This window comes from Euprymna scolopes, chromosome 22 (assembly GCF_053919585.1).
Source record: "Euprymna scolopes isolate OS-2025 chromosome 22, ASM5391958v1, whole genome shotgun sequence".
NCBI lineage: Eukaryota > Metazoa > Mollusca > Cephalopoda > Sepiida > Sepiolidae > Euprymna > Euprymna scolopes.
This window is the reverse complement of record NC_136503.1, coordinates 17195899-17211350: the sequence shown is the minus strand read 5'-3', so window position 1 is coordinate 17211350 and position 15452 is coordinate 17195899. Positions and strand designations below refer to the sequence as shown.

Sequence of the window (15452 nt, the reverse complement as noted above, 5' to 3'; positions counted from 1 at the left end):
AAATAGAAAAGGCGATAATGAAATAGAGATAACGAGACAATATAGAAAATATAAAAGAGTGAAGACTAGCAGGTGCACGAAATAGAAATAAAAAGTGAGATGTGAACAGAAGAAGAGAGATGTGAAATAAAAATGGTAGGAAAAGATAAAAGACGTTGGAAATTGTACCTTCTTCCGGATGCTTTTTCCGACGCCTTAACATCGTCTTTTACAAATTGACACGAATTGTTGAAATATGCTGCTTTTCTTGAGATAAAAAAAAAATGCGGTTGTAAATTTTCTTTTCAACACGATCGTTAACTGCTGTTCGTTATGTAGGCATGAAGCCAAGAAAACAACACTAAACAAAAGCAAAACAGACTCAAAGAAATAAGCAAATTAAATAAAAGTCACAATCAATAGAAACGATGAAAATCATCCCCTTTTTCGACCCGGGTACACTACTTAAGAATGGTCTCATGGCGTTAATAAAAACAGAATGCTCGTGACTAATACTCACTTCAACAAACGAGAAAGTGAAAGTGAAAGTTGCGCCACAATGAACACGAAATCTATGACTTCTTTAAGTTGCCTGCTTTTTCAATATTTCTCTTTTTTTTCAAATTTATATTTTTTGTATTACTCTTTTCTTTTAAATATGTCCTCGTATCTACTGATCGATTGATCGATTTGTCATGCTTTAGTTTGAAATCCCTAATCTTGCTAAGTGAATAGACACCTCTTATCTTAAATACGTCCAGGTATCTTTATAATACACACACACACACACACACACACACACACACACACACACACACACATATATATATATAGAGAGAGAGAGACAGACAGACAGACAGACAGATATAGATAAATATGTATTATACCACCGATTAACTCCAAATGAGTTTGTTGACGAAAGGGGCCGCTAGGGTTTTCCGTGTATTATTTTTAAAGCTTTAGATAGATATGAATATATCATGTTGACAAGCAAGTTTTGCGGTATTTAACCTCTAAATTCGGATGAAAATATCCTCTCCTAAGCAAAAATGTATTCATCGAAATAAGCACCAACAGAATCAACACACTTTTGCCAACGACAAAACAGTAACGAAAAAATCTTACGTTCTTGTGGCGATTAAATCTCTAAAGGCGTTTTTGATATCGCTTAGGTTTTGGAAACATTTCTCACGCAAAAATCTGTCGAGATGCTTGAAAAAGTGGTAGTTGGAAGGTGAGAGGTCTGGGGAGCATGGCGGATGAGGCAAAATTTTGTAGCTCAATTTGTTCAACTTGTGCAGGATCAGTTTAGCAACGTCCGGTCGGACATTGTCGTGGGAAAATTAGGCTTTTTCTATTGACTAATCCTGGCAGTTCTTGTCGAAGTTTCTGATGCATTTAATCCATTTGTTCACAGTACTTCTCTACCGTAATAATTTCGCCTTCATCCAAAAAAGTGTAATGGATGACACCGGTCGGAGACCACTAAACAGCCAGCATAACTTTTTTTCAGTTCTACTCTGGATTCAGTAAAGCTTCATTGGCGTATATCCACTGTCGTCGGTTGTCGTAAAGAGAACACTTTTGGTTGCAAGTCATAACCTGGTCGAAAAGTGGGTCCTTCTTGTTGCATAAAAGAAGAGAAGACAACACTTCATAATGGCTTCTCTTTTGGGTGTCGTTCACTTCGTAAAACGCCGATTTATCCAGTATTTTATCTGTCCAATCTCTCCCCCGTGGTTGGGACTCCTCGTATATATTACGTCTAATTCAGAAACACGTTCTGGAACAGTTGCACGTTGATTGCCTTCAACTAAGCCGCTTAAATGATTGTTTGCAGCATTCAACGGCTGACCACTACATTCATTATCTTAAAGACTGTCGTCGCCGTCACGAAATTTCTCAAAGCACCATAGTACTGTGCATTCAGTAGTGTTTTCTGTGCTAACATATCGTTGATTTATCGAGCTGTTTCTGACGCTTTTCGGTCCAGCTTGAATTGAAATAAGAAAACTGTGAGAATTTCCTTTTTTTGTGCGAATTTCCTCTTTTTTTCATCTTGTATTCAACGTTCTGAAATAAGACAATTATTTTAAAACGATTGTAATTTAAATGATAATGTAGAGCGGAAAACGTTTATTTTTAAATAATATCTAAACGGAAGGTATTATATGGAAAACATTTTTTTTAATTAATCAGTTGAAATCAAATTTAAAAATTCCGTAAGCACTTTCTTTCAACCTAATATATACACATGTGCTCAATTTTCTGTCATGCTTACGCTTGAAATAGAACTACTATCCAGGATTGTACCGATAGATAAGCCGCATCCCTATTTAAGATACGTTCAATAATCTAAATACTATGCTTTGTCCATCATTCTGTCAGTCGCACATCTCTCTTAGAAAGCTTTCTTGTGTGTTTGTCACGGATAAATGAAGTCCTTTTCTCAAAGTTAAATTTGAAATAGGGTTGACTCATTAACAGCGTAGTTTAAATAAGCTTATTTTACCTAAATGCGTCAAACCAGTGTAAAAGTCTCCGTTTGTAAGTCTGGCACGCTTAAATCTAAAATACAGGATTCTCTGATCTTTCCCGCTTACATTTAAAATAATATCGTCAGTCTGTTATAACCACGTATAAAATAGTCGTTTTGTTAGTCCGCCAGGTTTAGGTTTTAAATAGCACAGTCTTCGCTTTATTCATATATGTTTGAAATAGCATTACCATTAATAAACACTGAGATCGAATGGACGTACCTTACACGTATCCATCTATGTCTATTTGTTAGTTCTTTTGTACTGTTTTGTTTGTATTTTTTGCTTTTCAAAAGACCGATCCGCAAAAGCAACCTGCCGATAATCCAATAATCGCAATATTAGATTTGAAATTTGGCTTGCAGACTGACATTTTCGTATAATGACATTTTTACAACCCACGTAAGCAAAAGTACTTACCCTTATTTCTGTAATGTAATGTTTTTTAGTACCTGTGTGATACAGACTATATTGTAAAGGTTGTGAAATGATTAGAAACAGCAAATAGAATAATAAGAACAAAACTTATTCCGCACATATCATATTTTCAACAGAAACAAGGAATTCGGTGCTTATACCAATAAAAGCGCATATGAAAATTTCATTTTCAAATCATAACATTTTATATAATTGCAAATGAGACGAACATAAATATACTTACAAAGAATTATTAAAAATGATTTGTAATTAAAAATAAAAATCCATATTATATATTAGTTTCATTGGAATCTTTTGAAATGAGTAATTTGTATTTGTTTATATATTTTATTTGTGGAATATTATCCTCATAGTTGTTATTGTCCCATCACGTTTCGGCCAACTATTCCTCTGGCCTTCTTCACGCGGTTAATATTTTTATTACCGTGGTGAAAAAACGAGAATGGAAGGCAGTAATTACCGAGGATACAATTAAGAGATTAAGCCTTCCTTTTCTGTCGCGGTTCACCATCTGAGGAAGGCCAGATAAATAGTTGGCCGAAATGTGGTGAAAAAACAACAGCTATGAAAATGAGTATATTAGTCCGCAAACAAAACCATAAATAAGTATATGCAAATAACTCATTTCAAAAGGTTTCCAATAAATATATAAAAATACAAACTCATCTTAAAAGATTTCCAATTAATATATACAAATACTAACTCATCGCAAAAGGTTTCCAATAAAAGTAAAATATAATACCGTTCGGTACGAATCCGGCGATGGAAGACTAGAACAGAACAAAAAAAGTATATGTCTAAGATCAGAAAATCCAACCTTGATCGCCTATTGCGGCCCGTGGCGCAGTGGATAGATGAGTTGTATATCCACGGTTCGAAGTGAGCATTGTCTGAAGATAACGGTTTCAATCTTACCCAAAGCAGGCCAGAGAATTAGTAGGCCAACAGTAATTACTGAAGGTACAGTTAAAGGACTCAGCATTCCTATCCAATCGTGATTTACCACTTGAATATGACCAGAGGAATAGTTGATCGAAACGCGGTGAAGCAACAACAACGATAAAGATGAGAATAATAGCCTGCAAATAAAATAAATAGATAAATAAAAATTGATTTAATAATATTTTAATAATTCATCATTTTTCCGGCACAATTATAGAGAGTTATGTAAAACAGTTGGGAGAGAATCACCTAAGAAGATAAAAGGAAACCCTGTCCTCTTCCATCTTTCCCCATATTAAGTATTTCTTTCTGAATAATATCGTTACAATTCCCAAACCAATTTCAACAAGTGGTGAGATAGGTAGAATTTTGACATTTGCCGGAATAACAAACTAATATATCTACCCTGCGTTTTTCTATATTTTAAAAGCTATTTAATACGATAAAATTGAATTTTAAGATTTTTTTCTTTTAGTTAAAAACACTCTTTGATAATGCTTCCTATTTTGTAGCTTAGATATTCATGTTTGGATGACGCGTAAGTATATCAATACCCTAGCAAATATATGGGGGTTATCCATATTAAATAATCGAGAAAATTATTTCCACTCTTTCCCCGGTTAATCTTTAAAAAATTGCCAAATAACGAAGATGGTAAGGAGGGAGTAAGTCTGAACCTGAAGATAATTAAGCACCACCTTCCTCTAAATACACTCTTCAAATACAATATCGATCAGGATAAAATATTGAAATCAATAGAATGATAAACGTATTTCTTTTTCATTTAAAAATTAAACCGATATTTAGCATCAATTATTTACAGACAAATTTAAGTATATAAGTTTTGTTTTGAAACTATTAGACTTAATTAAATAAGGGGAAATATATATTTACGTATGCGTTTAACGACTATTCACATTCTTTAAAAATAAAGAATAAAAACATGGAAAGCAAACTCAGATGATAGTTAGATATTTACTGATGCTAATACAGCCACAACATTGAATCATGAATATCTTTGAAAGACTCTTTAAAAAGCACCACTTCCAGCATTTAAGATAAATGATCCAGACTTGAAAACTGTCATTCGAGATTGAAAGGAGTGGAGACGTTCCATTTGCAATGGCTCTGAGATGTATCAAGGGAGTTTTATTGCCTTCGCACAGATTACTCGATGGCCCAGGAAGAAGTTAAGCATAAATAATCTCATCAATATTCACCAGAGAAGTTTGAGAAATGAATGTTTCTTTAAATGCTCTTCTCGCTCACCACATACGATCGAAGCTCTTATTCTGATTATCACGATACATTAACGAAACTTTGTGGAAGTCTTATCGTCGATTTCCTCATTGATTTTACGTTTTTTGCAAAGATCAAAATACATGGAATCTTCTTTACTGAAGTTATATCACTTAATGCGATTTGTAAGATATTCACCTAAGGACTCATCTCCCTACTACATATAAAGTAACGTTTTCCTTTCTAAATTTATTTGATGTTAAATGAAATGTTCATACACAATATATTTCCAATAACGCCACATCTCTGGAACACGTTACTAAAAAAACTACGTCTCTGGGAGCTTCAAGTGTCGTGCTGTCCCTTTAAATCTATATGTGGCACGTCTGTATGTTATAGCAGTATCAGATAATGTATGTATACAGTACATACAATGCATGTAGAACTATGTCGCCGTCGTCTTTGTGTGTATTTACGGTGTTCAATAAACGTGTACGCAGTAAATATTGCATAACAGGTGCGTATACAGACATCAAGGTGTCTCTTGAAATGTATGCATAAAACACATACTTTTCCTCGTCTTCTGCTTGGTTCTGTGCATGCATTTGATACACAATTAATTATAATTCTTCAAGCAGGACAAGAAACATATGAAATACAGTTATTTAGTAAACTTGTATATATACCCCATCTGCCTGTCACAGACAAATAAGCACATACCTTCTGCCACGGTTCTTTTTCTTCAGCGGTTGATATTTGAAGATACTGTAAATTGCCGTGAATAAAGATATTTCCTTTTAAAGGAAATACCATAATAACACGTTTTATTTTACATGTAACGCTTCCCTCAAATCTTGCAAACGTTTATATTTTTTATTATTTAGATTCTGCGGACAATTATTATCCTCTTGATTGTCATTTACACAACGATTCGGTCGATATAACCTCCGAAGTTATTCGGATGTATTTTGTCGAACTCGGGAATGTTCTGGTCAAACTAGAGAATCTGAACTGAATTTTAAACAGAACCTTTTTTATTTATTTTACGAGAGTAATACGATCTCGTTCGGTAAGCTATGACCGGACAGAGGTACTAAGTAATTCGTAATTGTATTTTTCTAACAAACTTGTTTATTTATATGAAAATACTTTTAACGGGAAAACAAGTATGTCAGACCGTCTAAGTATGAGATTTGGATTCTTGTTGCTCTTAATTAATAATTACTGTAAGTTCCCTTCTTATATTATTTTTCACAGATTTGCCTTTTCTAAAAAAAAAAAGTTCATTGTTATCATTTGTTACGAATTCTTCATTAGAAATAAACATTTTTTGTTCAGGCTTAAAAAATCGAGTTTATTTTGGACAAATATATTTTTAGAATTTGCCAAACAAAATCTTGATTTCATTTCATTTTTATGGTTTAAAATTGTGACTATTTTTTTATTTTCTATTTGAAAAATATCGAAAGAACCATTCCATATTCTTTGCATTACTGTGACTTAATAATTATAGGAATCGGTTTGTTGCAACACCTTTCCGTGATTGCTTGAATATGGCAGCTTGGAGGCGTTCCTGGTGGTTTTGGCGTCACACGTTCTTGAATTACGTGCTTATTTGAACGAATATAAAACTAGCGGCCGAACGTGGAACTTTTGTATATAAGTAGAAAACCCTTAAATGCGTTTTAAGTTTTTAAAAATGTTCTTTTGCTGGTGGCTGTTATGGTTCAATGAAAGAAGTTTTAATATGTTTAACGCCTACACAGTAATCACTATAAGGAATCCATTGGTGCATCAATGTTGTTTTTATTATTATTGCTAGGTATTATTCCAGTTGCTTGAGATAATTATGCATTCATAAACGAGATTATCTTGTATGCTGTAATTATATAACGGTCAATTATTTTATCTAAGCAATTGCACGTTATGTCTGAAGTTGTTATATATTTTATTTTCAGGGCTTTATTAAAATGGAGCAAAGTATTTAAATAAAAAAACACACATTAATATGCGAATATCGAATTTCACTAGATTATCTAACTGTAAATTGCATCATGAAACTAAAAATAGTGTATATAACATTAAATAACTCATATAACCCTTTAGATATTTTAGATTATGTTATGAAGAATAACCATTTATAATTTTAAAAAATGGTTAATATACTATTAAATAACATAAAAAGGGATGCCCGTTCTCTGTTTGCACAGGAAATGATTCAAATACAAATATCATAAGTATAGGTTTAAGTTTTCCATGTATTACTATATGAATCTGGATGTGGGTATGTACAATACCTCAAAAGACTGAACCCCAATGCAATACACTATTCCAGGCTTCCATGGGAAATGTCTAGCACATATTTACCTCTTACTAATATTGAAATTAAGGTATTATTTTACACAATGTTTTGTCCTGAATGTTTATTTAAAGTTTGATTCATTAAAACTAAATTTAAACTAGAAATTACGGGAATCCTGAGTCATATGTTTCGAATTAATGTTGATAAGTTGTTTTCATATTATTTCCAATAAAGTATGCAAATGCAACTAAAATTTCGAGGATATGTAATAGTTTTTGCCGATACCTATGAATACAATTTGACTAAATATATAAGATATCTAAAATATAATAAAAAAATTTCCTCTCTCTGTACAAATGTACATTACTCTAAATAGAGCCAACCCTACCAAAACTTACGCGTAGAAACTGTGTTTCAAAATCCATAATAGTAAATTAGTTTATGACCGGGCCGTGTGTTACGTAAATGTCCTGGAAACGGTACCAGACTGGGACACGATGGTCCGGTCAATACGATTAAAGATATGAGGATCAGTCGCTTAGACGTTTTTTTTTGTCAGACTTAAAGAGCAAATTCATACCTTGGGATTCTGAGGGTGACTGCCCCTTCGTTCAGGATTATCTTTCTGGATGGAATATTCTTCACGTTAATCGCACCGTCTCGACATTTTAGGCAGACATAACATCGCACAACAAAGGTTGTAATATATCGGTAAAGCCAATAAATACGCACTTAATAAGAAAAATATGTAAGTTGTGTAGATTAGAATCCTTCATGTAATCACTTTCAACGATCATTTGTGAAATAAAAAGAATGGAAATTATTCAAAGGTGTATGTATAGAACGAGATATCTATACCTCTCAAACCTTTTTAAAATTGTATGAAAATAAATGTAACTATAATTTCTTATATAGATTACAAAATATACAATATTAAAGATTGACCATTATAGGTAGAATATAACTGAAATTAACATAAATAGAATCTTATAACGACTTAAATATTAAACTAAAAAATAATAGAATAAATTGATAATGGTTAATAATAAGCGAATCTTTATAAAAGCTGTTAGGGTAGAGTAATAAAAATAAAATAAATAAAATACCAATATAATCCCTTCGAATTAATTGAATATAGGCCTTACAATTTTGTATATATTATGTACTCTAGATACTTAATATAATTGTTACCATACGTACAAAGAACACTATATTAACTAAAACCTTAAAGAGAAGAAAATTCTTGGTTAGATTAAGGGTGTAGGCTTCTTAATGTAGAAAAGAAATCCGAGCATAATAGATTATAGAAAATTAAATACAAACATATGTATGTATATAAGCGTATTAATTTGGTTTTTATTAATCATATTGATTTGTTGATCAATGATAAATTGTTGGTAAATTTTTGGGGTATTTCTAGATTTTCACTATTCTTTACTGAAATTTAAGCCTTAATGTTACGTTTTGTAATATTTTACCACCCTTCTCCTAGGTATAATAGAGTGATCAATAAATAAATAGATAAAATAAATTGCGATAATACATAATGTTAGAGAACAGTCGCCTGTTCTTGTAAGTACGTGAAAATGAAATAGGATAGTCCGAGAATTCGAACCTGGAAAGCTAGGTTTGGAATTAAGATTCAGGAGAGTTTAAAACAACCAAGACCGATAGCCATTAGTCGCGTGTTTTCGTGTAATGAATGAATGCTTGAATGTAGGATTGACATGAAATTCTTAAAGATAAACTAAAATGACCGAAAAATGGACACAAATGACTTAAATAAATAAAAAGCAAATGACTTCAATGAACTTAAGGATGAATTGAATGACCGTGAGAATGACTTAAATGCTTTAAAAAATAACTGGAATCCTTCAAAAACAACTTAAATTATCTGGAGAATGGCGTGAATGGCTTTGAGACTTACTGATTGTAAAGTGGGTGATCATTTTACATTATATTAATACGGGACATTATCTCCCACTTTATATCAAAATAAGTACAGCATATAATAAGAACAGATAATACAATTTGATCTTGGCCAAAAGGCCAAGAAAAGCTTAAAAAGCTAAGAACAGCATATATTAACAATAGACCTTTGATCTCAACCAAAAAGACCAAGCATTAAAGTATTACGGACAGACCGACAGACCGACGAACCGACGGAGCGCCTTATAGAGTCGCTTGCACGCGACTAATAATACATATATGTTATTGAAAATGTAATGTAGAATTACTCATTGTTTAGTTTCACATAAAATACTTTAGAAAAGGAATTTGATCATGCAATTCTGTTTATGAAAATGGATTTAAATTAAATTGAGGTTATCTAAATCCGAACAATATAAAATTTTTAACAGTATTGCAAAAAGTTTAGTCGGAAATCAGGTTAGAGAATTTTTCTTTGCAAGCATGTGTGAACGATACACGTGTTTTGGACATGTTTAGACACGTGAGGCATGTCAGTCCACGGGATCGATATGCACGTTGTTTGGTCAAGCAACGACGTCATGAGTAAGAGATAAGTCTTCAATATAGTTAGAGCTTTAGAGTAGTCAATCAGTCAGGGAGAAAAGTCAGTGCCGAGTCAGCGGTGGGACAGGGTCGGACAGGCAGAGCTGACATCTACCTTGAAAGCGAAGGTAGAAGTTGAAATCATGTAGAAACTTTTAATTTCTTGATGCTAAGCCATTGACCGGTCGAATGGAATAAACGAACATCATAACATTTTTGTAACTGTCGTCTTCGAGTTATGTCATTATACAAACAAAGGTATTGTGAATTTGTATTAAAAGAACTTTGTCTATAAACTCACCTAAGAATGTTCCCCCCTGAGCTATTATAAGTAATGACTGGTTCCTTCTTTATGATAAAAGAACTGAGAATCATCATCTCAAAAATATATGTGTTAAAGAAAGATAATTTTTATAGAAACACTCCCCGAGCTCTCAGAACTGTATAAATGTCAATGTCTCTTCTATCTCCCCTCATCCATCCATGTCTCTATTAAAATACCCCTGTCTCTCTCCCTTATATAAGCAACAACAAATATATAATATACGTCATGCCTTCTAATAAAACCTATGCAAGAATAATACATGAAGTAATTTAAAACAAATCAATAAAAATAATGCATTTTTAATTGCAATTAAAATAGTCCGTAAATATTTAGATTCAATAATTTAAATTTACATATGACCATTTATATCGCTATAGACAAGAATTGACTCGAAGATTAGTTGTACTGATATGCGTTTTAGTGATGTAGTATTTATTGTATCAAATGAGCTATGACTAATGTCTGTTTAAATATGATATACTAATATAGCTTTTTATATATATATATATATATATATATATATATATATATATATATATATATATATATATATATATATATATATATAACCTCCGACCGAAGTTATTCGGATGTATCTTGTCGAACTCGGTAATGTTTCGGTCAAACTAGAGAATCTGAATTGAATTTTAAACAGAACCTTTTTATTTATTTTACGAGAGTAATACGATCTTGTTCGGTAAGCTATGACCGGACAGAGGTACTAAGTAATTCGTAATTGTATTTTTCTAACAAATTTGTTTATTTATATGTGTGTGTGTATGTGTGTGCGTGTGTGTGTTTGCTTTTATTGGTTTGGGAATGTGTAACACATTCCCAAACCAATAAAAGCAAACACACACACACATACACGCACACACACACACATAAACACACACACACCCTACCCCACCCTAAAGGAAAAGAAAAAAACATTAGCAGAAAGAGATAGCGACTACAGCCAGGTCAACGTCTCCCTGGACAAGCCCAATAAAAAAGCAATAAAAATTCAGCATACCAATGAATAATAAACACTTACAAGCCTCCACCCCTTGGAAAAAAACTTCAAATTAACTACAAAAATCGCCATTCTTACATCTCCAACACATTTGAAAATAATTTTTGACGAGGACGCATCACAGACCGTCTGAAACGCGCGTAAAACGATTTCAATGACTTAAAACATTATTACAAATGATCCAAACATAATTCTCAATGAAAAACCAAGACACGGAATAATAAAATAATGTTAAAAAATACACATTCTTGGTGACTGCTCCCTTATTTAAATATACATCTTTCTTTCGTTGGAATTTCTTAACCCATTATATATATATATATATATATATATATATATATATATATATACATATATATATATATATAGAGAGAGAGAGAGTGAGAGGGAGAGAAAGAGGAAGAAAGAAAGGAAGAAAGGAAAAGGATTAAATCATAAATAGATTAAAATAAAAGAAATATGAGACAAAGCAATTCTCTGAATGCATCATTATCTCAATCATAATAATACTTCTGACTTTAAACAAGCAAAAATATTTAATTTATTTTAAGTAAACTTGAAAGAGACATCTTGAATCAGAGCTTATCGTAAATTCAAGCACAATTACACAACGTGTCAGATTCTATAATGTATCGCTATTAATAAGTTCTATTAAAAGAACATAATTTTATTTTAGTCCCAGACTAACTCCCTCACATTATATGAAAACACCTTCTAACATAATCAATACACATGATCAGTCAATAAATAACATAACTAAAATACACTAATTTCATTTCAGTAACATATCCTTATTTGAATTATAACGGACACATTTGCATCATATCTTTTGCTATATATTAACGGCCACATGACATTATACAAAATCTTACGCCTTCACAACGTTATGCCACCCTTTTTATATTTCTAATGACTTTTACGTTTCTGAAATGGAACAGGGTCATAAATTTCAATTACATCAAACATATATTTTCAAATACTTACATATATTTTAAAATACTTATATTGCTGTTTTGTTTTTATTAATTGCATTCATCCGGAAGAAATCTGGAAATAAAGATCACACGTTGATACATAACTTAGTTTGTTCTTTTTATTCATACAATTCTCATCCTATATATATATATATATATATATATATATATATATATATATATATATATATATATTCTGTAGCTTATATATATATATATATATATATATATATATATATATATATATATATATATATATATATATATATATATATATATACAAGGTGCGTCTGGTATTTGTGAACATATATTTCCTTTTTAAAAATAATTTAACAAAGACAAACAAAAACCTCGGTATTACAAAATTACACTTTATTGTACATAAACTAAAATATTTTTTAAACTTAATTAAAAAAGAGCCCTCAGCATCAATTACAGCTTCTATTCGAGACCTAAACCGTTGGTAGGCACGTTTACGATGGTCCTCGTCGATATCCTGCATTACTCTGACTATGGATGCTTTCAGAGAATCTTTAGTGTTATGAGCATGGGTATCAATATCTATTTCAACAACGCCCCACACATAATGATCCAACGGATTTAGGCCTGGAGAGCTTAGAGACCACAAATTGGGAATAATGTGATCATGGAAATTCTCTGCTAACCATTCTTGTGTCTTCTGAGCCTTATGTGCCGGTGCAGAGTTTGTTAAAAGATGTAGGGTCTTCCATTCTTACTCTATCAATCCAAAGTTTCACAACAGTACTCAGGAATTCAATGTAAGCAGCAGAATTGTTTTTAGTCCTTGTGGTATGACATGTCCCTCATTGCTAACCACCCCCAAAACCATAACAGTTGCTGGAAATTTTGTGTGTATGACTCTTGGAACTTCAGAAGGGTCAGCACATAGCCATCTGTCATTTCCTCGGTTTACCTTTTGGTCTTAGTAAAAAAAATTTTCGTCTGAAAAAACCCAAAGAAGATGTTGCTCAGCATGATGTTTCAGTTTGCTGAAAAGCCTCTTTTTCCTTGGTGGTCTCGGAGATAAACTGGCCTCTCTTCATCAAATACGACTTGTATCGAAGATTTTAATGACAAGTCCTACGAATTGTGGCTTCTGAGACGTTAAGATCTTTTGCAATTGACCTCATTGACTTTTGAGGGCTCTCATCAATGATGTTCTGAACTTTTTGAACAAATTCAGGTTCTCTTATGCTGTCAGAGCGTTGTTGATGCATTTAGCGTTTAGCAACTGGAGAAATTGGGCCATTTTTGTACTCTAATTCTTTGCAAACTTTAAAGACAAACGATGGGGCAACTTTTGGAAATTGTGCAATTTTCAAATCACTGTGTTCTGCCATTATTGCAACTATTACAGCCTGTCTTTTAATTTCCTGAGTTATATTAATATCTGCCATAATTAATTTTTGAAAGAAACAAAGTAAAAGATTAAATAATAGATAAAAGTGATGAAATAAGTGATGTTCTCAAATACCAGACGCACCCTGTTTATATGACAATTAAGCTACACAGAATATTCCGTGTTTCATCCACGTGGATGAAACGCGGAATATTCTGTGTAGCTTAATTGCCATATATATTTTATAACTTACTACCTAGCTCTACCTAGGTATTGAGCACTGTTGAAGCAAATAATTTAAGTTTACATATAAATTTATACTTTCGTATATTAATTCATGTGATTAAATTAAGTAGTCATATATATATATATATATATATATATATATATATATATATATATAATTAAAAGAGTGATAATATTTGTAGCGTTACAAACTTATCATTCTATGTTTTATTTAATATAACCTTCGCAGTTGCATAACTTCGTTTACATATATTTTCGTAAGCAACATGGATTTATTTCGTAATTCCTAGTTTCGAAATTCACTTGTGTTATTTTTTACGGTGAATTTAAATTGATTAAATAAAGCTGTTTTTATTATATTTTACGAATAAGATTAACTGAAGTTTATTTGAATGAACTCTTGCTTTCCTTTAAAAAATAAATATGCGCTGGTTATGCCATTAGATTGAACAACACTCTATGAAAGTCAGTGATAAAAATAAAAAAAAGTGCTCATATGTTTACAGCAGATATAACATGTGAAATGGGAAAACAAACCGAATATAGGGAGTCCAAAATGCATGGAGAGTTGATGGAAAATCCAAGACGCGTATAAATGTTTAATAGTTCGAATTTCAATGGTGGTCATGAAGCGAAGGTAAATCCAGAATAAAAAATAATTCGATTTAGTTGGAGAATAAATCAAATGCAGAAATGATATGTAAATTCGCATGCAATCGCAGCGAATTTACATAATAACGCAGGGTTAGATCTTAAATTGCAGTCACTGAAAACTAACCAGTAAAACTGCTTTTATCGCTGGTGTTGTCTATGACAAGCTAGACTCCCTATTCTGGTTGTATAGATATTTTTTTATTTGGTCGCAATGTCTGTATACATATAAATATTTATATAAGATTCAAGTTTACACTAGATTTCGCCTAAAGGACTTTTTTATTCCTACTGTTGAACTTATATATATATATATATATATATATATATATATATATATGTAGAGAGAGAGAGAGAGAGAGAGAGAAAGAGAGGGGCTTCGTATATTTATCAGAAAATAATTTTTAATTCTTAAACATACTATTTCAGTCCGATTTTAAAACTTGTTAAATGAATTCTGTATCGACTTGATATTAGTGAACATTTATATAAAAGTAGTTTTGTATTTTTTAATAAACTAACGGGAAAACTTTAGCATTACTTTGGATGAATGAAACTGTTCTGTTGCCAGCTCGTCGTTCAATAATAGAGCCATTTTTCTTGCAATTATTTTCAACTAAAAAAGGCGTATTGCCACTGAAAAGTAATTGTCTAATCTGATGTGGAGGCGATAAAATGAGATATTCTAATAGCGGTGATATTTGTCTGCTCACCATTTCATCTTCTGAATATATTCAGTCGAGAAAATGAGGATTAGAAAAGCGCTTCTAATATACAAATAAGCTTTAGAATGTTCTCCTGCAGCTGGACATCTTTTGGAAATTTCTTTTAATTATTAAACATTTCTTTCTGATAGGTTCATAAGAGTAGTGGTTGATGGGCAAAAACCAGAAGCTCACAATATTAATGCTGAAGTCTGTCAGGGGTCCT

General features: G+C 31.8%; 1 pseudogene; it reads right to left on the bottom strand.

The window, feature by feature from the left end:
- Positions 1-9373: 9373 nt before the first annotated feature.
- On the bottom strand, positions 9374-9498 carry LOC145244184 (U2 spliceosomal RNA; annotated as a pseudogene).
- Between the last annotated feature and the right edge of the window lie 5954 nt (positions 9499-15452).